The sequence below is a fragment of the Balaenoptera borealis genome (genome assembly GCF_965194805.1).
Source record: "Balaenoptera borealis genome assembly, chromosome: 11".
Lineage (NCBI taxonomy): Eukaryota > Metazoa > Chordata > Mammalia > Artiodactyla > Balaenopteridae > Balaenoptera > Balaenoptera borealis.
In genome coordinates this window covers 76,898,168-76,921,489 of record NC_138868.1, presented here as the reverse complement: position 1 = coordinate 76,921,489, position 23,322 = coordinate 76,898,168, and the positions used below count along the sequence as shown (strand labels likewise).

The window sequence follows — 23,322 nt, the reverse complement described above, 5'->3', positions numbered from 1 at the left end:
TTTAGACTAAATTGCCCTAGTGTTTGATGTGCTAGATACAATAATTCTGTTCATGTTTGTTGAGTTTATTAGTGTGCGCAGATACACCCCTCCAATAAATTGAAGGATAGAATCAGTATAAAACAAGTTACGTTTAGCCCAAGACTAAGGTTGTTGTATTTTATTTTCACAACATATTTCAATTTAAACTAGCTACATTTCAACTGCTGAATAGCCACATGTGGCTAGTTTTACTGTATAGCACAACCGTGGCTCAGCCCAATATTTTCTTTATAGTATTCTCTTAGATATTTGCTACTTTATGAAATACTTCTCAGTTGCTTTGCATGTAGAATTCTTTACCGTTTCTTCTGGCTAACACAGTAAGGATATCAACTCTCAATTCACAGAATGGTCTTCTATCTATTTCTAGAGGCCCGGCTATCTTCTTGCATTCTTTTTTTAATCCATTAGAATTATAAAAGAATTATAGTATTAGAATTATCATAATAGCTGTTAGAATTGCTTTTAAAGATGCTTACATGTTTGTGAGTGAAAGTCTGAGAACTTCAAAGAGTAAAGGACATATCTTTTATCACTCAAGCTTGCCTATACTGACTTTTTAAAAATTTATTTCCCAGATCTTGATAGCATTCTCAATAGTACATACTTTCCATTAAAGACATAATACACCAATGCACATGACGTGTGTGTGTGTGTTGAGAGGGAGAGTGTGCACAAAATTGATGAATTGATGATCACTGTATTTTTACCCATAGCTTTGGGAGTACAGTGTTTTTTTTAATCTTCTACCTAAACAGGTCATCATGTGGATAATAATGTGACAATCTGTTATCATTACCTCTGTTGGACTGTTCTGAAGACACTAGAGAGGATAAATGACGTGGAAAAGTCAGTCTATGGAAAAGTCTATTGTACTCATCTCTGTTATTTCCACTGCTACACATCACTGAAATCTTAGAACAATATGATTTGCTGTAGTGACATATAAACACAAAGGTCATTTTTCACCTTTTTCTTTATCCCAAATAAATCTCAGAGGTCCTTTAATACTTTCCATTCCACATGCTAGCTTAATATCAAATATTTTGAATTTTAAAATATTATTACAATTTATATTTATATAAATATAAATAAATAAATATAAATATAAATAAATATATATTTATAATAATGAAATGTTTTATTATTTCAAGAATTTACCAATTTGAGAAGCACACAGGTAGTATGAAGTACTTAGTATAATATATTGTCCTTGATTAAGTCTATGAGGTGGTGGGCAAGCTAAGTCTTGGAGATTTCCAACATTCCATAAAGCAGAGAGAAGGAACGAGTATTTAAAAGTAAGTACTATAAGCAACCCTAAATCTTAAGCTTCTTCATTTTCCTGAAACCTACCTACTTCATCTTAAGTATAAGCATGTCCCCCCAAATCACCTAAATCATGTGTGATCAAAAACTTTTTACTGAAAGTATTCTATTTCTTTTTTTCCTGTCTTCAACATGTCAGAGGCAAATTAGGTAAGAAAAAAGGGTTTGAAAAGTAAATATGATAGTATTAAAGAAAAAGCATATATATGTATACATATGTATATATATACATATATATATATAATTTTTTTTTAAAATGAGATTTGCAATCATGCTCATAGAATAGAATTGACAAAGCACAGAATCTGGTGCCACTATGTGCAATTTACAAGCTACAAGAAAAGATTTATAGACAATTTATTATATCTTTTATATATGAACTAATCACTACAAAGCTTATAGAGATACCAGTTTCTAAGTTAGAACACAAGAAAATGTAGATAGTTTATTTTCAAGGGAAAAGAGATGCTTTTGTGCAAAGTTTATCATTCTTGAAATAACATACCAGTTTTTGAAACTCAACTATTGCCTCAAAGTTTACTAAGGCAGAATACTGTTGCTTGGAAATCATTTACAGTGTAATCTTTATTGCTAGTAGTCTAATTACTTAACTTACCATACATTAGTGATAGGGATTTTTTTTTTTTAATTTTTTATTTATTATTTATTTATTATGTTTATTTTTGGCTGTGTCGGGTCTTCGTTTCTGTGCGAGGGCTTTCTCCAGTTGCGGCGAGTGGGAGCCACTCTTCATCACGGTGCGCGGGCCTCTCACCATCGCGGCCTCTCCCGTTTCGGAGCAGAGGCTCCAGACGCTCAGGCTCAATAGCTGTGGCTCACGGGCCCAGTTGCTCCGCGGCATGTGGGATCCTCCCAGACCAGGGCTTGAACCCGTGTCCCCTGCATTGGCAGGCAGATTCTCAACCACTGCGCCACCAGGGAAGCCCCAGTGATAGGGATTTTAGACTTCCTTAATTTGACATGCTAGCCCTAAGGATGGTAGATGTCATTTGGAGAATACTTAACATCTGTAAAGGCATGATTGTCAACCCAGCTTATTTACATTTGAACTCTTTCCCTTACTCACAATCCCATAGAAAAAAAGGGGAAAACTTAAATCTGGAAGATTAATTTGTAAATGAAATTAATTTTTCTGTCTAATATTAAAATCTGTCTTTTTACTGATGAATATCAGCTATATAAATCATTCCTTATGTTTTTTGTCCAATTATTAAGAATGCATTATGTGTAAAGCTCTATGGATGGTACAGATTAGTATAAAATTAAAGTGCTTAGCTTTATAAAATATTGTATAGAAAATAAAAGCAGATGAACAAATAATTGATGAAGTCAGTCAGTATGTGGCATATTTCTTATTTAATGCAAAAAGAGTCTGACGTATATTGTGGAAACAGTTGCATTTGACCTTAATCTTGAACATGAAAAGAGGGAAAACTGGGGGTATAGAGTATGCCAGATAGGGTTAATAATAAAAACAGTGGAATTGGAGAAGGGCAGTGAAATGCATGTTTAGGAATAATAAGTATCTAGAACGAGTGGAAAATAAATTTCTTTGTAAATAATAGTTGTATTAGTTAGCCATTGCTGCACAACAAACCATTCCAAAATTCAATGTTTTAAAATAACAATCATTTATTATCACTTACTTATCTTGAGTGGCTGAGGGTCAGCTGATTACAGCTAGGCTTAGTTGGGATGGTTCTCCTGGGGTGGCACTACTCCAGTCTTTTTTTTCCTTATTCTCATGATGATGAGAAAAGAACAACAGGGTTTGTGGAAATATACAATGTATCTGAAGGTCCAAGCTCAGGGCTGATATACTATTACTTTTGCCTCATTCTATTGGCCAAAGAAAGTCACACATGGCTAAGTCCAAAGTCAAAGGACAGGGTTTTGTATATATCTGTTATATGTGTGTTGTCTACTTTTTGTTTGTTCACCTTTAGATATTTTCTTTACCTGCCAAGGCCAGGTAAAAAAATAAAAATAAAACTCATGGTATTTCAAGCAGAAAGGAATTTAGATATTAGGTGCTTATAAACTGTTAAAAAGGCTGAAGGAACAACTGTCAGAAAGCACTGCTAAATCTTCAATTAACCACTAGCCTTCAAACAGTAAAGACTTGCAAAAACTATACATAACTGCCAGCAATGATAATAGCTTCCAGCACTGAAACATAAGATACTAAGAAAAGCATCTGGGGTCACTAGAACTGGAAGGACCATGGTAAGACTTCTACTTCTCTTATAACTTCCATATCTCATGTTTCCTGTTGAGTGGCACCTAATCCTGAGTCTTGCTGGCAGGTCTTCTGAGAAGTGCAGTTATTAGGCCCCCAGGCCCTCTAATGTACTGAAGAGGAAAAGAATGAGGAAATAATGCTATGTGCCAGCACAAAATCCATCAGAGTATTATATAATCATTGTTTCGATTATGAATGGGAGCATTTGTTTTCTATCCCATTTTCTAATAACTTATGACAGATGAATCACTTTTCTATGTTTATTTTATATCCCACAACAGCCCCAGGATGCAAATATTATTAATGCTTTGAAAAAGGGTCATATCTATTTTTCTTTCTGCTCTTCCCCCCTTCCTCCCTCCCTACATCTCTCTCTCTCTTTCTTTCTTTACTTTTCTTTTATCCTTTCTTTCCTTCCTCTCTTCCTTTTACTTTTCTTTCTTCCTTTCTCTTTCTTTCTTCCTGCCTTCTTTTGCTTCCCTTCTTACCACTTCCCTACCTTCTCTACCTCCCACCCTTCCTCCTCTCCTTCATTCCTCCTTCCCACCCCCTCTCCCTTCCTTCCTTCCTTTTTAAAATCTCATCAGACTCTCAGTATTGTTCTACTCAGTGGTAAAATAGTGTGGTATTCATTCTATCACAATAGCAATCATAATAAACACCTTCCAGATACCAAAGTCCATATGTGTGTATGTGTGTGTATGGATACATGATAGATAGGTAGGTAAATAGATAACAGATAGACAGACTTGCTTAATTTCAACTTCTCATACCCTTGTAAAATGAGATATCAATTTTTTTTTAAAGCTGAAGGAAACTTAAGGTTCATAACAATTCAGCCCAAGTTTCTACAGGGAGCAAATTTACAGCAGAGATTCAATCCTGGCTCATCCTTATTCCAAAGTCTGTAATCTTTCCATTTGTCAAAATTACATCAATACACTCAGCAAATATGACAGATTTTAGGGAAAAAAAGTCTGTATCTTATTAATCATTAGTCTGTCTAGGACTTACTAAGTAAACTAAGCTTAGTACAGAAAGAGTAACTAAATTTCAGACATCTACTGGTAGAGACAGAGCCCCTCATATATTTTGTAGGATAGTCTCGAGCCATTCAGGTAGCTGAGTATTCAAGCTAAGGGTTTCCATTGCTTGTATATAAGCAGGATTAAACAGAAACTTTCTTGTATATTTGAAAACTGCCTCAGAAAAATCATTTTGGTTTTTATTTTCCACACTCAGTCTTCCCTGGCATCTAAATAAAGGTATAGGAAAACATGACACTAAATGCCTAAATGCCACTATTTCCTCTGTCTCTGTGAATTCTTTTCACAATAGAAATATTCAATAAACATTACTATTTACTGGTCAAGTATCATGTATGATGTATTTTGCATACATTCACATTACTTGAAGTGTTTGAATGTTTACAGTTTGTGAATGCTAGCAAAAGTCTATGTAATATAAAACCTAGGCACTCCTTCATATTAATCACACTGAAACTTAGTACTGTTTTTTCCCCTCTTTGCTTTGGGCAAACTTAGTTTTCTTCATATCCTTAGGAACTCCAACTTGAGAAATATTAATTCACTAACATATCTTCTCTGAACAAAATGATATTGAAGATAATACCTTGGTAGCCAACTTAAACCACCCCCTCTCACCTCTACAGCTGGCAGACAGAGGTAAATGCTAACTAAGAAATTCATACAACTTCAAATTATAAAATATTTTATACAAACCGATAAATTATTTGTCATCCTGTTTTGGTTCACATATCCAGGGATTTTTGTATACTTGATATAACAAATTTTCCTATAAAATATTTGAAAATAGTATCTTCCAAAAGACAAAAACCTACAAATATAGTTAAAATTAAAAAACTAATTTTTACAAGTAGCAAACTACTGATCTTTATAACAAACATCTTAGAATGAATTAAGATTTTATTATTGAATAACAATTTTGGAGGGATCTCTTCCATCTTCCTTCCTGACAATTAGGAATTGTACTTTCCCATTGATTTGGACACACTACCCTTGAAAGACTATTGTGGACACTCCAATTGTTAGAAAGTTCTAATATTCAGCCAAAACTACCTTCATGGAACTTCCCCATTATTTTAAGTTGTGAATTCTGGATACCACACTGTAAACAGTATAACAATTAGCAGTGCTGTTAACATAAACAGTACATATGTAGCAACTAAAGTATGTGAAAAGGGGACTTCCCTGGTCATCCAGTAGTTAAGAATCCGCCTTCCAATTCAGGGAACACAGGTTTGATCCCTGGTCAGGGAACTAAGATCCCACATGTGGCAGGGCAACTAAGCCCGCACACTGCAACTACTGAGCCCATGTACTCTAGACCCTGCATGCTCCAGAGCGTGCACACCACAACTAGAGAGCTTGTGTGCCACAACTACTGAGCTCATGTGCTCTGGAGCCCATGCCACAATTAGAGAGAAGGCTGCGTGCCACAACAAAGAGCCCATGCACTGCAACAAAAGATCCTGCATGCCACAACTAAGACCCGATGCAGACAAATAAATAAATAAATAATAAATTAATTTAAAAAAAAATGCACAACTTAAAGGTTGAGGATTATTTTTAAAAAATAAATAAAAGATAAAGTATGTGAAAAGGATTTTTTTCTTTCAAATTTTTATGCAATTTTCAAGAACATTAAGGATGAAAAATTAAATTTCTCATTTTTTAAAATGAGAGAGCATCCCACTCTATTTTCATCAGCTGTCATACTCTTTATTTATATGCATTGATACTAGGAATTAGAGTTTTTTCATTAAGTGATAAGAATTCTGCCAATTCTGAATATCTATAAACTCAGAGCCACACAGGCTCTTCTCTAATGGAATGAAGCTCTTTCTCATGGAACTGAGCCAAAGTCTATTAAATAGCATTGTGTAAGTTATTGAGTGAAATGTTTCATTGTCAGAGGCTGAACTCAGGACCCCTTTTAATATATGTTACTGCTTATTATGGCAGGAATTTAGCTGATTGTGTCAAGATGAAACTGTCAGTGCCTTCCCTGAATGTTTCTAGTAGCTGTAGTGACAGATTAGGTACAAGTACATGAATGAAATGGGGCTTTATTTAAAGTGACACTGTGAATTCACTCTCAGCAGATTCATCAATTCTAATTCACTTATGTCTTTTTGGAGTGCTCAGTCTGTCTCATCTGTTTCAACTGCTTCCTATTCTACTAATATGCTTTTCAATTAGCCACGCAGAATAATAGCATGAGTGACATAACAAGAGTGAGCTATGCTCTGCCAAACCTGTGTCCATAGGTTCTCTGTACAGTAAAATACGTTCCCCATCCTCAACGTGAAACCTAGATTTATTAATAGGTTGCCAAAATCCTCTTCTCAAAAATTAATTAGAGTTCTGTTGAACTACTTGAATTTAACACAATTCAGCTGGTAATTGATAAAATGCACCAGTTCACAGGTGGCAAAGGCATTTACTCCATTCTATTTCCATCTGCTGATATGTCTACCATAAATTTAAATTGCATATCTATCATGCAACAGGAAGTGAGAATTAGATCCAAAATCCTCTTACCCACAGCTGATATGCTGTGTTCAGTTGTCTTTCTTTAAAAATGTCACAAGCACCATAAATAGTTTCTAACATTGCAAAATTCAATTAAGGTGTCTGCATATAATTTATCTCTGGTATTCACAGATATTAGAGAAGCAGCAAGTTAATATAGAGTTTGATTTGTTAAGATGCTCCAGTGATTAAGAGTTGAAAACAAAATGCTTTGTATACAGGAAATAATACCTTCCAAATGTGTGTGCATCTTTTGTACAAATTGTTATTTTTATTTTATTTTGTATATGTAACCTATTCTCAGATCATTCTTGTTGTAACAAGCAGAAATATGATGGCAAAATTTGGTTGAAAAATCTGTTCAATATTAGAATATAGCAATGGACTAATTCATGCGGAACTCACTCTTTTTCCATGGCTTGGGGTTTCACTATCAGAGACTTTCAATCTACTTCCTTATCTTTTCTCTCCCCTTATTTCCGAGACTTTGAGAAAATGAAAATTCATGGTTATTTTTCTCCAAAAAATTAATTTAAAGATACCTGGTGTAGTTAGGACCTTCAATAAAAATGAAAAACTGGTATGACTTAATGGAATGAATGAAAGGCACTTGAAATGTAAAATTTTCTGTAGTGATATCCCAGAACAGGAACGTGACTAGTAGAAAGTAAAATTGCACGTCAAACTCTTGACTCTTAACACTCTCCCACAGAACTGTTCTCAAATTTAGATTTAGTCACTTTCCTTCTTTACTCTAATTTTCAAGCCTGAAGAAACTGAAATCATAGAATAGGCTTAGGAAAATACTTTCCAATATTTTGAATCAATTAACTTGAATTAACCTGACAAATTAAACGATAGCTCTATCACAGCCTTGAAATTGGGTATGATACTGTTGGTATTTTATAAATAATTACAAAACAAAGATAAATAATTCTATATCCCAAATGGATTGACCTCCTTGGCTGATTATATAAAAATACATCATATGTATTGTAGTTAAGTAGCACAAAGTAGATTAAATTGAAATGATTGAATTAATAAATTGAATTAAATTGAATTAATAAAGTGAAATAATTTCAATAAATTGAATTGTTCATGCCTACTTAGTTGTGAATATTAAACATGTTTCTAATACTGTATTCTAAAACATTTTAATGTATTCATTTTATATGACTATTATTAATTATACAATGATCATTTTTATTCAAAATAGCTCTAATTAATATTTAATGATTTTGGTTGTTGCTTTAGTATACAGGAATGCAGAGTTGCTGAGAAAATAGCATACAAGTCACTTTCATCTGGGAGATCTCCTATTAATGTGGGGATGATTCAACCTCTTTCTGTGCAAGACTTCCTGCCTATATAACCTAAGCACTGCCTTCAAACTCAAGCTGTCAAAAAAACCCATGAAATCCATCCACTAGCAGATTATATGTTGGTTGAGGAAGATACGAAACAAGAGGCAATATGAGAATACTGTTTCTCTTATAGCTTTCAGCAATTTAACACAATCTCTATGTACTTGCCATGCTCATATCAAACTAAAAATTTTAATAAAGACAAAATTTTTTGCTATTTTCACTTTAATATTATTACTAGAATATTTGTAGAGTGTTTGTGTTTACTAACACAATTAAGGTTTTTTCAATTTAAAATAAAGCACTTATTTAGAGTAAACAAAATATTTGATCTTTAACATATTGACCTGTTGTTAAGGAGTTCCATAAATGGCACACACAGGCTTTATTTTTCTTTTCCCTTCAACATTCTTTTCATTTCAAAGGTATATTAATAAAAGATGAACTGTACCTTCTGTCTGAAAACAGGGTCCAGATTATAAACTTCAAAAAGGAACTGGTTCTGTAAAGATATCCTTTTGCCGTAGTCATGCAAAATCGATGCTTAGTAGATCCTGAATGGCACTAAATGGCAATCCTTTAAGGTCACCTGTTAAGAAAATACATCTGCTATTATGGTTACAAATAATTTTTCTTTCAAATTTCCATTGTTTGAACTAAATCCAATTTTCTTATTAAATATCTTATGTAATTGTTTTATTTAGTTATATGGAAAATTACTATGCTATTTACCAATATCAACATGTATTTATAATACTTCTAATTAAATATATTTAGAGTTGTTACGTTATCAGATTTAATTTTTCCTTTGTAATTTATATTTGCTAATAAACACAAAAGCATATCACAAGCTAAATTTTCATGGATTTCAAAAGCTTAAAACATTTAACACATCATTCAGACAGAAAATAATAAGGAAGAATTGAATTTAAACTGTATGTAAGACCTGATGGACTTACAGATATTTACAGAACATTTCATCCAACAGCAGCAGAATACACTTTTTTCTCATTAACACATGGAACACACGTATTTATCATAAATTGTTGTTGAATTTGTCAAATGCTTTTTTCTTCATTTATTCAGATGCTTATATGATTTTTATTCTTTATTTTGTTAATGTTGTTCAACATCTGAAAATCAATCAATGTGATACACCACATCTCTTTATGATAAACACTCTCAACAAACTGGGCATAGAGGGACTGTATATCAACATAATGAAAGCCATACATGACACACCCACAGCTAACATTATACTAAACAATGAAAAGATGAAACCTTTCCCTCTAAGATAAGGAATAAGACAAGGATGCCCATTCTTACCACATTTATTCAACATAGTACTGGAAGTTCTAGCCTGAGTCATTAGGCAAAGAAAAAAGAAATAAAACGTATCTAAATCAAAAAGGAAGAAGTAAAAACATCTCTATTTGCAGATGACATGATATTATACATAGAAAAACCTAAAGACTCAAAAAAGAAAATTAGAACTAATGAACAAATTCAGTAAATTTGAAGGATACAAAATCAAAATGCAAACATCATTTGTATTTCTATACACTAGTAACAAACTATCAAAAGAGAAATTTAAAAAATAATCTGCTTAAATTGCATCAAAAATAATAAAGTACATAGGAATAAATTTAACCAAGGTGGTAAATGACCTGTATACTGAAAACTATAAAATACTGATGGAAGAAACTGAAGAAGATACAAAATAAGGAAAGATATTCTGTGCTGATGCATTGGAAAAATTGATATGGTTAAAATGTCCATATTGCTCAAAGTGATCTAAAAATTCAGTGTAATCCCTATCAAAATTCCAGTGGCATTTTTCACAGAAATAGAAAAACCATCTTAAAATTTGTATAGAACCACAAAAACCCTGAATAGCCAAAGCAATCTTGAAAAGGAAGAATGGAATTGGAGGCCTCCCACTTACTGATTTCACACTATATTACAAAGCTATAGTAATCAACACAGTATGGTACTGGCATAAACACAGACACACAGATCCATGGAACAGAATAGATAGCTCAAAAAGAAACCCATGTACATATGGTCAATTAATTTATGACAAAGGAGCCAAGAATATGTATATGGGGAAAAGACAATTTCTTTAACAAATGGTATTGGGAAAAGTGGGCAACCACATGTAAAAGAATGAAACTATACCCCTGTCTCACACCATACACAAAAATCAACTCAAAGTGGATTGAATACATCAATATAAGACCTGAAACCACAAAGCTACTAGAAAAAAACACATGGGGTAAGCCCCTTGGCACTGATCTTGGCAATTATTTTTTGGATTTGACACCAAAAGCGAAGATAACAGAAGCAAAATAAATAAATGGAACTATACCAAACTAAAAAGCTTCTGCACAGCAAAGGAAATAATCAACAAAATGAAAAAGCATCATATGGAATGGGAGAAAATATTTGCAAATCATTTATCTGATAAGGAGTTAATGTCCAAAATATACAAGGAACTCATACAGATCAACAGCAAAACCAAATAAACAAACAAAAAACAAAAATAGAGAATCCAGAGGAGGACCACCAAGATGGCGGAGTAAGATGTAGAGATCACCTTCCTCCCCACAAATACATCAAAAATACATCTACATGTGGAACGCTGCTACAGAGCACCTACTGAATGCTGGCAGAAGACCTCAGACTACCCAAAAGGCAAGAAACTCTCCACATACCTGGGTAGGGTAAAAGAAAAAAAGAAAAAACAGAGACAAAAGAATAGGGAGGGGACCTGCACCTCAGGGAGGGAGCTTGAAGGAGGAAAAGTTTCTACACACTAGGAAACCCCTTCACTGGCAGAGACAGGGGTAGGTGAGGGGAAGCATCAGAGCCACAGAGGAGAGCACAGCAACAGGTGCAGAGGGCAAAGCAGAGAGATTCCCATACAGAGGATCGGTGCTGACTAGCACTCACCAGCCTGAAAGCCTTGTCTGCTCACACACCGGGGCGGGTAGGGGCTGGGAGCTGAGGCTAGGGATTCAGAGGTCAGATCCCAGGGAGAGGACTGGAGTTGGCTGCGTGAACACAGCCTGAAGGGGGCTAGTGTGCCACAGCTAAACGGTGGGAGTCCAGGGAAAAGTCTGGAACTGCCTAAAAGTCAAGAGACCATTGTTTTGGGGTGCACAAAGAGAGGAGATTCAGACAACCGCCTAAACAAGCTCCAGAGATGTGCGCGAGCCACGGCTATCACTGCAGAACAGAGATGGGAATGAAATGCTAATGCTGCTGCTGCAGCCACCAAGAATCATGGGTGCAAGCACAGGTTACTATCCAAACATCCCCTCCAGGTAGTCTCTGCAGTCCACCACTGCCAGGGTCCCGTGATACAGGGACAACTTCCTCGGAAGAACACACGGCATGCCTCAGGCTGTTGCAACGTCATGCTGGCCACTGCCACCGCAGGCTTGCCCTGCATTCCATACCCCTCCCTCCCTCCGGCCAGAGTGAGCCAGATCCCCCTAATCAGCTGCTCCTTTAACCCCCTCCTTTAACCTCCTCCTGTCTGAGTGAAGAACAGATGTCAGAGGGTGACCTACATGCAGAGGCAGGGCCAAATCCAAAGCTGAACCTCAGGAGCTGTGCAAACAAAGAAGAGAAAGGGAAATTTCTCCCAGCAGCCTCAGGAGCAGTGGATTAAATCTGCACAATCAACTTCATGTACCCTGCATCTGTGGAATACCTGAATAGACAACCAATCACCCCAAAACTGAGGTGGTAGACTTTGGGAGCAACTGTAGACTGGAGATTTGCTGTATGCGACTGACCAGTTTCTGATTTTTATGCTTATCTTAGTTTAGTTTTTAGTACTTGTTATCACTGGTGGATTTGTTTATTGGTTTGGCTGCTCTCTTCTTTTCTTTTTTCTATTACTTAAAAAATTTTTTTATTTCCATAATTTGAAAAAAAAATTTATTTCAATAACTTTACTTACTTTTTTTCTTTTTCTTCCTTTTTTTTCCCTTTTCTTCTGAGCCGTGTGGCTGACAGGGTCTTGGTGCTCCAGCCGGCTGTCAGGCCTGAGCCTCTGAGGTGGGAGAGCTGAGTTCAAGACATTGGACCACAAGACCTTCCGGCCCCATGTAATATCAATTGGCGAGAACTCTCCCAGAAATCTCCATCTCAACACTAAGACCCAGCTCCATGCAATGACCAGTAAGCTCCAGTGCTGAATACCCCATGCCAAACAAGTAGCAAGACAGGAATACAACTCCACCCATTAGCAGAGAGGCTGCCTAAAATAGTAATAAGTTCACAGACACCTGAAAACACACCACCAGATGCGGTCCTGTCCGTAAGAAAGACAAGATCCAGCCTCATCCACCAGAACACAGGCACCAGTCACCTCCACCAGGAAGCCTACACAACCCACTGAACCAACCTTACCCACTGGGGGTAGATATCAAAAACAATGGGAACTAGGAACTTGCAGCCAGTGAAAAAGGAGACCACAAACACAGTAAGTTAAGCAAAATGAGAAGACACAGAAATAGGCAGCAGACAAAGGAGTAAGGTAAAAACCCACCAGACCAGTATCTTTTTCCAACCACAATGCTATGAGACTAGATACAAGTACAGGAAAAAATACTGTAAAAAATACAAACAAACGGAGGCTAAACAATACACTACTAAATAACCAAGAAATCACTGAAGAAATCAAAGAGGAAATCAAAAAATACCTAGAAACAAATGACAATGAAAACACGAAGACCCAAAACCTATGGGATGCAGCAAAAGCAGGACTAAGAGGGAAGTTTATAGCAATACAATCCTACCTCAAGAAAAAGAAAAATGTCAAATAAACAACCTAAACTTACACCTAAAGCAATTAGAAAAAGGAGAACAAAAAACGCCCAAAGTTAGCAGACATAAAGAAATCATAAAGATCAGGTCAGAAATAAATGAAAAAGAAATGAAGGAAATGGTAGCAAAGATAAATAAATCTAAAAGCTGGTTCTTTAAGAAGATAAAAAAATTGATAAACCATTAGATAGACTCATCAAGAAAAAAAAGGAGAAGACTCAAATCAACAGAATTAGAAATGAAAAAGGAGAAGTAACAACTGACACTGCAGAAATACAAAAGATCATGAGAGATTACTAAAAGCAACTATATGCCAATAAAATGGACAACCTGGAAGAAATGGACAAATTCTTAGAAAGGTATAACCTTCCAAGACTGAACCAGGAAGAAATAGAAAATATAAACAGACCAATCACAAGCACTGAAATTGAAACTGTGAATAAAAATCGTCCAACAAACAAAAGCTCAGGAACAGATGGCTTAACAGGCGATTTCTATCAAACATTTAGAGAAGAGATAACACCCATCCTTCTCAAACTCTTCCGAAATATAGCAGAGGGAGGAACACTCCCCAACTCATTCTACGAGGTCACCATCACCCTGATACCATAACTGGACAAAGATGTCACAAAGAAAAGAAAACTACAGGCCAATATTACTGATGAATATAGATGCAAAAATCCTCTACAAAATACTAGCAAACAGAATCCAACAGCACATTAAAAGGATCATACACCATGATCAAGTGGGGTTTATCCCAGGAATGCAAGGATTCTTCAATATACACAAACCAATCAACGTGATACACCATATTAACAAATTGAAGGAGAAAAACCATATGATCATCTCAATAGATGCAGAAAAAGCTTTTGACAAAATTCAACACCCATCAATGATAAAAACCCTCCAGAAAGTAGGCATAGAGGGAACTTACCTCAACATAATAAAGGTCATAAATGACAAACCCATAGCCAACATCATCCTCAATTGTGAAAAACTGAAACCATTTCCACTAAGATCAGGAAAAAGACAAGGTTGTCTACTCTCACGACTATTAGTCAACATAGTTTTGGAAGTTTTAGCCACAGCAATTAGAGAAGAAAAAGAAATAAAAGGAATCCAAATCAGAAAAGAAGAAGTAAAGCTGTCACTGTTTGCAGATGACATGATACTATACATAGAGAATCCTAAAAATGCTACCAGAAAACTACTAGAGCTAATCAATGAATTGGGTAAAGTAGCAGGATACAAAATTAATGCACAGAAATCTCTTGCATTCCTATACACTAATGATGAAAAATCTGAAAGAGAAATTAAGGAAACACTCCCATTTATCACTGCAACAAAAAGAATAAAATCCCTAGGAATAAACCTACCTAAGGAGACAAAACCCTGTATGTAGAAAACTATAAGACACTGGTGAAAGAAATTAAAGATGATACAAACAGATGGAGAGATATACCATGTTCTTGGATTGAAAGAATCACATTGTGAAAATGACTATACTACCCTAAGCAATCTATAGATTCAGTGAAATCTCTATCAAACTACCAGTGGCATTTTTCACAGAACTAGAACAAAAAATTTCACAATTTGTATGGAAACACAAAAGACCCTGAATAGCCAAAGCAATCTTGAGAAAGAAAAATGGAGCTGGAGTATTCAGGCTCCCTGACTTCAGACTATACTACAAAGCTACAGTAATCAAGACAGTATGGTACTGGCATAAAAACAGAAATATAGATCAATGAAACAGGATAGAAAGCCCAGAGATAAACCCACACACCTATGGTCACCTTATTTTTGATAATAGTGGCAAGAATATTTAATGGAGAAAAGTCAGCCTCTTCAATAAGTGGTGCTGGGAAAACTGGACAGCTACATGTAAAAGAATGAAATTAGAACAGTCCCTAACACCATACACAAAAATAAACTCAAAGTGGATTAAAGACCTAAATGTAAGACCAGACACTATAAAACTCTTAGTGGAAAACATAGGCAGAACTCTCTATGACATAAATCACAGCAAGATCCTTTTGACCCACCTCCTAGAGAAATGGAAATAAAAAGAAAAATAAACAAATGGGACCGACTGAAACTTAAAAGCTTTTGCACAGCAAAGGAAACCATAAACAAGATGAAAAGACAACCCTCAGAATGGGAGAAAATATTTGCAAATGAAGCAACTGACAAAGGATTAATCTCCAAAATATACAAGCAGCTCATGCAGCTGTATATCAAAAAACAAACAACCCAATCCAAAAATAGGCAGAAGACTTAAATAGGCATTTCTCCAAAGAAGACATACAGATTGACAACAAACACATGAAAGGATGCTCAACATCACTAATCATTAGAGAAATGCAAATCAAAACTACAATGAGGTATCACCTCACACTGTTCAGAATGGCCATCATCAAAAAATCTACAAACAATAAATGCTGGAGATGGTTTGGAGAAAAGGGAACACTCCTACTCTGTTGGTAGGAATGTACATTGATACAGCCACTATGGAGAACAGTGTGGAGGTTTAAAAAGTAAAATATAGATCTACCATATGACCCAGCCATCACACTACTGGTCATATACTCTGAGAAAACCAAAACTCAGAAAGAGTCATGTACCACAATGTTTATTGCAGCACTATTTACAATAGCCAGGATGTGGAAGCAACCTAAGTGTCCATCGACAGATGAATGGATAAAGAAGATGTGGCACATATATACAATGTAATATTACTCAGCCATAAAAAGAAATGAAATTGAGTTATTTGTAGTGAGGTGGTTGGACCTAGTATCTGCCTTACAGAGTGAAGTAAGTCAGAAAGAGAAAAAACAAATACTGTATGCTAACACATATATAGGGAATCTAAAAAAAAAAAAAAAAAGGTTCTGAAGAACCTAGGGGCAGGACAGGAATAAAGACGCAGACGTAGAGAATGGACTTGAGGACACAGGGAGGAGGAAGGGTAAGCTGGGACGAAGTGAGAGTGTGGCAATGACATATATATACTACCAAATGTAAAATAGATAGCTAGTGGGCAGCAGCCACATAGCACAAGGATATCAGCTCAGTGCTTTGTGACCACCTAGAGGGGCAGGATAGGGAGGATGGGAGGGAGAGGCAAGAGGGAGATGATATGGGGATATAAGTATACATATAGCCGATTCACTTTTTTATACAGCAGAAACTAACACAACAATGTAAAGCAATTATTCTCCAATAACGATGTTAAAAAAAAATAGAGAATCCAGTTTAAAAGGGGCATAGAAACTGAATGAGCAGTTTTCCTAAGTAGACTAAAAAATTATCAACAGTTACATAAAAAAGTGTTCAACATCACTAATCATCAGGGGAGCACAAATCAAAACAAAAATGAGATATCACCTCACCTTTTAGAGTGGTTATCATGCAGACAAGTGATAACAAGTGCTGGCAAGGATGTGGAGAAAAGGAAATAAAGCTATCATATATTCCAGCAACCCCACTATGCATATATATCCTAAGGAAATAAAGATAGGATATTGAAGATATATCTTCATTCCCAAGTTCATTGCAGCATTATTCACAATAGCCAAATAATGAAAACAACCTAAGTTTCTCTGAAGGAATGAATGGATAACGAAGATGTGTCATATATACATATGATGAAATACTGTTCAGCTATAAGAAAGAAGGAAATCTTGCCATTTTTAACAACGTGGATGGACCTTGAGAATACTATGGTAAGTGAAATAAGCCAGACAAGGAGAGACAAATAATGCATGGTATCATTTATATGTGGAATCTAAAACAAAAAAAAAAAAAAAAAGAGAGAAAGAAAAGAAAGGTCAAAGTCATAGAAACAGAGTCAGTTGTGGGCTAGAGGATGAAGGAATTAGGGAGTGGTTTATTAATGGATACACACTTTCAGCTATAAGAAGAAAAAGTCTGAGTATCTAATGTAAACATGGTGACTAGAGTTTATCACACTGTACTGTGTAATTGAAAATTGCTAAGAGAACAGAGATTAAATGTTCTTAACAACAACAACAACAACAACAAAAAGATAAATGTGTGAGTTGGAATATCTGTTAATTAACTAGATCGGAGGAATCCTTTCACAATATATACAGGCATCAAATCGTCACGTTGTACACTTTAAATATCTTAAAATTTTATATGTCATTTATACCTCAATGAAACTGAAATAAAAATTAACATATTAACTTATTCTTATATTTCACCTTTTTAAAATTTTTTATAATACTTCTGTAGTATTTTTAGCATTCACATTATTTTTTTGTTTTCCATTTATTTAAGGGATTTACAATAGGTATTTCTTCTTAAAATCTTGTCACTTTCATTTTTAAATATGTTTGAAAATTATTTAAGTGTATGTAATTGCTGACTTATAGGTAATTTACATGTGTGAGACCATCTCTATTTTTTTAACTTATAATGAAGTTCACTGTTCGAAAGAAATTCTCCACTCTATAAAATGGGTATTTTTCTAAAATTTGCTCTTGATAGATTTGTGAATGTACCAGCATCAAAACCAGAGCATAGCTACCCATACAAACAGTATGTCTTATCTCAAATAACTAAACTGTGATGTAAATTTTGAAACATTAGATTAATGACTTCAGAGTGACTGAGGCCATTAACTGAGAGTCCATGTTGAGACACTACCAAGAGTCAAGGGAAACCTAAGGTGCATATTTCCTTTTTTTTTTTTTTTCTAAGGTGCATATTTCATGATTGGGTTGGGAAAAACTATTTCAATTGCTTGTAGTCTTCACCACCAAAGATTATTGATCTTTATGAGTCTTACCTATATTAGTCAGAACCATAGGAGATTGACATTTATATTAGACAAATATAGTGGAACATAGGTAATTTCATGTGGCCCAAACCAAAGATTTTCTCTAATCCTGGTTTGCATTTCTCATATCAGGTCCAAATTCTAAATATCACTGTAGTAGACAAGTCACTTTTTTTGGTAAAACAGAAAGCTAATCTTACTTTTGCAGCTCATACTCCAAGTATAAAACTATTCCAGGGCTTCCCTGGTGGCACAGTGGTTAAGAATTTGCCTGCCAATTCAGGGGACACGGGTTCAAGCCCTGGTCCAGGAAGATCCCACATGCCGCGGAGCGACTAGGCCCGTGAGCCACAACTACTGAGCCTGCACTCTAGAGCCCACGAGCCACAACTACTGAAGCCTGCACGCCTAGAGCCCATGCTCCACAACAAGAGAAGCCACCGCAATGAGAAGCCCACGCACCGCAACGAAGAGTAGCCCGCACTTGCCTCAACTAGAGAAAGCCCATGTGCAGCAACAAAGACCCAACTCAGCCAAAAATAAATAAATAAATTATATATATATATATATATATATATATATATATATATATATATATATATATATATATATAAAAACTATTCCAGAAAACAGATAATGTATTCTAAGGTCACTTCAAAAGAAACCCAGTTGCGTTCTTAACAAGTAAAACTGTTCTATTTTTTGGTGAGGAATTATGAGGAGAAGGTTACACATTTCTTTTATTTCCTTCTTTTATCTCTCCCTGTCTCTATCCCTCCATTCCTTCCTTTTTTCTTTCTTCATTCTCTCTTCTTTCCCCCTTTTCTTACTTTTCTTTCTCTTCCTAACAAACACTGAAAATTATACATTTCTACTCTGTACCTTAGAACCCTAAATTTTTTTAAAGGCAGGCATGATTTCTTTTCCCCTGAAGTTATAAACTTTGGCAGAGAGATAGTTACCTACGTAACCAGCAAAAGCTTATTTAAGAACTTGAAGAATTATATTTCTTTCAGCTTGGACTTTCATTAAGAAGAATTCTTTGGAATTCAGAATTTCATGTTCCTGTTATTGTCATTACCTTTTAAAGATGACATGGTACATCATTTTTTTTTTTTTTTACTTACGGAAATATTGAGAAAATTAAATGAAGTAATGCCCATTAAATGCTTACCAACATGCCTGACATATATTGAGCATTTAATACATACTACTAATTATTATTATTTTCTCACCTTAATTATGAATTAATACAGCAAGAAAGAAATAATAATGAATGGTAGTGTTGTTGTGTTTTCGAATTTCCTCTTCAAGTTTGCTTCTCAGAAGCAAAACCTTTCAGTCTAGTGTCTGAAATAAGCTCATGCCTGTCTTTAAGACAATATGTTTTGATGCAGAAACTACTCCATTTGGAGTCAAGGTAAGATTTCCTTAGGCATTAGCCACTAACTTACTCTTAGATCATAAGTAAGTCATTCAGCATTTCTGAGAAAATGCCTTAGAATGGGGATAATGGTGTCAGATCCTCTGTCTACTTGAAGAATTATAATAAATGTCTCAAGAAATGATAGATGAGAAACTTATTTCTAATCTCAGTTTTACATGTTAGTTGCTATGTCTGTCTCAAGTTGGACTTTATGAAAGGTTACAATTTTTGCCAACCCATCTTTTTCTCACCACTTCTTTTAAAAGTAGATCAAAGTTCACCCAGAAGTCCTAGGTGACTTACTCAAAAAGGAGGTGAGTTGTCTCATTATTCATAACCTTGCTTCACTTACTCTTATGTGATTCTGCTGTGATTTTTTAGATCTAACATGAATTTTACTTTGCACAAGGAAAAGAGTAAGTCCTTATAACCAGCCTAAAATTGTACAGTTGCTTGATATTTTCCTTTTCTCTTCTACATTTCTAAATTCCTCTATTTCAAGTTATTTCCAATTCATATATCTTCTTTATATATATTTTTTCTCTTTTCTCTCCTTTATCAGACTGGAAAAAAATTAGTCTTTTTGCAAGATAATTGCCTTTAATAGAATCCACTTTTAGTTTTCTACTTCAAATGTGTCAATGAGTAGGAAAACAAAAAAAAAAATTAACCTTAGAAAAACTTATAGCTAAGCCTTAAATTGATATTTAATCTTTATTAACAACATGTTAAATTCAAGATAGTATCCAGCACGGTTCTATGCTTCAAATGACCTTCCTACCCTCATTCACCTAAAGAACTTCCATTCATATTAAAATTTCTGTTCAGGCTGGAGGTCCTCTTAAGTTTTCCTTACAACTCCAGACAAATCTAATTATGTTGTGTTCTTACTATTGTGGAACTTATTACAACTTCTCTTATTAGAAGTATTGACATGTATTGATATATCTGTTTCTTTTCCCCACTTCTAGAGGTCTCCATATATCCTTAACTCTTCTAACCTAAAGTGACAACTCCCTTAATGAAATTTTAAATTTACGCCAAAATATATACACAGACGACTGAATTTAACTTGGTTGCAACTTAATTAATGCTTGTTTACATAAGGTATACTCAATTCAAAAGCAAAGAAAATCATATTAAAGAAATGCATAAGTGTCAGAATTCTCAGAAACATAGCAGTTAACAAAGAAACAAGTCTGACAGGTTGGGGATGATTATAGGCAATAGCAGAACATTCTTATTTTCATCATCCCACTCTTCCAGGCTCTTTCAACTCTCCTTTGAAATAACCTCCTTTAGACATGAGATACTCAGTCAACACTCTTTTCTGTCACAAGTTAGTCTTTCTACTGAAACTATTATATCAGGTGCCAAACAAAATGCTAAATTTTGAAGGTATAATTCTTCCTCATATTTCAATGAAACAAAACTGTCAATAATTATGCTATGCAAGGTACAAGACAAGGATGCCCACTCTCATCACCATTATTCAGCATAGTGTTGGAAGTCCTAGCAACAGCAATCATACAAGAAAAGGGAAAAAAAGGAATATAAATTGGAAAGGAAGAAGTAAAACTGTCACTGCTGGCAGATGATGTAATACTATACATAGAAAATCCTAAAGATGCCACTAAAAACTACTGGAATTCATCAATAAATTTGGTAGTTGCAGGATACAAAATTAATATACAGAAATCTGTTGTGCTTCTATACACTAACAACAAACTGCCAGAAAGATAAATTAAGAAAACAATTCCATTCACATTCACATCAAGAGAAATAAAATGCCTGGGAATAAATCTACTGAAGAGGTAAAAAACCTGTACTCAGAAAACTATAAGACATCAATGAAAGAAACTGAAGATGATACAGACAGATGGAAAGAGATACCACGTTCATGGATTGGAAAAATTAATATTGTTAAAATGACCATACTACCCAAGGCAATCTACAGATTCATTGCAATCCCTGTAAAAACACAAACAGCATTCTTCACAGAACTAGAACAAATAATTCTAAAATTTGTATGGAAACACAAAAGACCCTGACTAAATAAAACAGTCCTGAGAAATAAGAACAAAGCTGGAGGTATCAAACACCTTGATTTCAAACTATACTACAAAGCTACAGTAATCAAAAGAGTATAGTACTGGCACAAAAACAGACACATAGACCAATGCAAAAGAATAGCAAGCCAAGAAAAGAACCCACACTTATATGGGCAATTAATCTACAAGAAAGGGGTATGATTATACAATGGGTAAAAGACAGCCTCTTCAATAAACAGTGTTGGAAAAATGGACACAAGCAAACAAATGAAAATGGACTACTCTCTCACATTATGCACACAAAAACATTGAAAATGGATTAGACTTAAATGTAAGACCTGAAACCATAAAACTTCTAGAAGAAAACATATACTATAAGCTCTATGGCATAGGTTTTAGTAATAATTTTTTGGATATGTCTCCTCAGACAAGGGGAAAAAAAGCAAAAATAAACAAATGGGACTACCTCAAACTAAAAATCATTTGCATAGTGAAGGAAACTATCAACAAAACTAATAGACCACCTAATGAATGGGAGAAGATATTGGCAAATAATATATCCAATAAGAGGTTAATATCCAAAATTTACACAGAACTCATACAACTCAACATCAAAAAAGCAAACAACCTGATCAAAAAGTGGGCAAAGAATCTGAATAGACATTTTTCCCAAGAAGATACAGATGGCCAACAGGCACACGAAAAGATGCTCAACATCACTAATCATCAGGGAAATGAAAATCAAAACCACAATGAGATATCACCTCAAACCTGTCAGAATTGCTATTATCAAAAAAGACAACCAATAACAAGCTTTGGCAAGAATGTGAGAAAAGAGAACTGTTGGTGGGAATGTAAATTGTTAAAATGACTATAGAAAAGAGTGTGGATGTTCCTCAAAAAATTAAAAATAGAACTACCATATGACCAGCAATTCCACTTCTTGGTATTTATCCAAAGAAAACAAAAGCACTGTTCATTGCAGATTTATTTATATTAGCCCAGATATGAAAGCAACCAAGGTGTCCATCAACAGAGGAATATATAAAGAAGATATGATATATATATATATATATATATATACCCACAATGGAATATTTTTCAGCCACAAAAAATTAAATCTTGCCATTTGAGAAAACATGGATGAACCTAGAGTTATGATGCTAAGTGAAATAAGTCAGACAGATAAAGACAAATACTATATGATTTTTCTTATATGTGGAAACAAAACAAATGAACAAACATAACAATACAGAAACAGAGTTATAGATACAGAGAAAAAACAAGTGGTTGCCAGAGAAAGCAATAGGTGAGGGAGATCAAGAGGTACAAACTTCCAGTTACAAAATAAATGAGCCAAGGGGATGAAATGTACAGTGTGGGGAATATAGTAACTCTGTAATATCTTTGTATGGCGACATATTGTAACTAGACTTATTGTGGTGATCACTTGAAATGTGTAGAAATATCTAATCACTATGTTGTGTAACAGGAACTAACATAGTGCTTTAGGTCAATTAAAAAAAAACAAACAAACCAGCAAACAGAAAAAAAGATCAGATTTGTGGTTACCAGAGGCAGGGGGTAGGGGGAGGAGGAATTGGATGAAGGTGGTCAAAAGGTACAAAC

At 34.7% G+C, this 23,322-nt stretch overlaps 1 protein-coding gene across 1 annotated transcript in view; it reads right to left on the bottom strand.

Annotated features, from left to right (window-relative positions):
* CNTN5 (contactin 5) overlaps positions 1-23,322 on the bottom strand; it is a 1,371,764-nt gene that overhangs the window by 1,032,658 nt on the left and 315,784 nt on the right. The window contains exon 2 of the mRNA XM_082339878.1: positions 9,025-9,162. The gene's annotated coding sequence lies outside the window, so the exon portion shown is untranslated. The remainder of the gene's footprint in view (positions 1-9,024; positions 9,163-23,322) is intronic.